Source organism: Trachinotus anak, unplaced genomic scaffold (genome assembly GCF_046630095.1).
Source record: "Trachinotus anak isolate AG129_WGS33_773 ecotype Australia unplaced genomic scaffold, CSIRO_AGI_Tana_v1 ptg000012l, whole genome shotgun sequence".
Taxonomy (NCBI): Eukaryota; Metazoa; Chordata; class Actinopteri; order Carangiformes; family Carangidae; genus Trachinotus; species Trachinotus anak.
The window spans coordinates 21337512-21338888 of record NW_027273863.1 but is presented as its reverse complement, the minus strand read 5'-3'; the positions used below and the strand labels follow the sequence as shown (position 1 = coordinate 21338888).

Genomic DNA, 1377 nt, shown 5'->3' with positions numbered 1-1377 from the left:
GTACTGTCGAACTTCTGTTCGATCACTCCTAGCTCTCTCCTTCTCTTTGTGAGATTCTCATTAAAACACAGCTGTTTACACGCTAGCTCTGTTAGCTACTTTAGCTTAGCAGTTAGTGCTGGCTTCTGTCTCTCCCTCTCTTGCTCAGCTTGTTTCATGTTTAGTTACTCCTCTGCCTCCTTTAGCGATAATGGTACATGTAATAAATGTAGTTTGTTTGCAGTTATGGAGGCGAGGCTCAATGATTTGGAATCTCGGCTCCGCACCATGGAAACCACATCTTTAGCTTCTCCAGTTAGCCAGCCCCCAGCAGCTGGTGCGGACCGACCCGGTGTAGCTCCTTCTGTAGCTCCTTCTCTCCCCCCAGCAGCTCCCGAGCAGCCGGGAGGTCAGGGCGGCTGGGTGACTGTTTGTAACAAGAGGCTTAGTCCTAAGCAAAAGCTCACGGCTCACCACCAACCTGTTCACGTTTCTAACAGGTTCTCCCCACTCAGCGACACACCCGCTGGGAAACAAACTCTGGTCATTGGTGACTCTATTCTGAGAAACGTGAAGTTAGCGACACCAGCGGCCATAGTCAAATGCGTTCCAGAGCGGGCGACATTGAATCAAACCTGAAGCTGCTGGCGAAGGATAAACGTAAATACAGTACGATTGTAATACACGTCGGCACTAATGACACCCGATTACGCCAATCGGAGATCACTAAGATTAATCTGGAGTCGGTGTGTACTTATGCTAAAACAATGTCGGACTCCGTAGTTTTCTCTGGGCCCCTACCCAATCTGACCAGCGATGACATGTACAGCCGCTTGTCATCGTTCAACCGCTGGTTATCGAGGTGGTGTTCCGCTAACGATGTGGGCTTTGTTGATAACTGGCAGACTTTCTGGGGAAGACCTGGTCTGATTAGACGGGACGGCATACAGCCCACGCTGGATGGAGCTGCGCTCTTATCTAGAACCTTCACTGAGTTTATTAGAAAGCCAAAGCCATGACAAACCAGAGTTGAGACCAGGAGGCAGAGTCGCAGTCTTACACTCTTCTCTGCGCCTCTCTTAGAGCAGTCGCCTGCCATTCACCACCTACAAACTGTGTCTGTCCCCCGACCACCTACATTTAAATATAATAAATCAAAAGTGAACAGAGGAGGAGTTAGACATGAAAACCTAATAAAAATTAACACAACTGTTAGTCCAGCACCAAATAACAGGAAAATTAAATGTGGCTTATTGAATATCAGATCACTCTCATCTAAATCTCTACTAGTCAATGATCTGATAACTGATCATCACATTGATCTGCTCTGTCTGACTGAAACCTGGCTGCAGCAGGATGAATATGTTAGTCTGAATGAATCAACACCCCCCACTCATG

At 47.6% G+C, this 1377-nt stretch overlaps 1 pseudogene; it reads left to right on the top strand.

The window, feature by feature from the left end:
- On the top strand, window positions 1-1139 carry LOC139629641 (uncharacterized; annotated as a pseudogene).
- The last annotated feature ends 238 nt before the right edge of the window (window positions 1140-1377 follow it).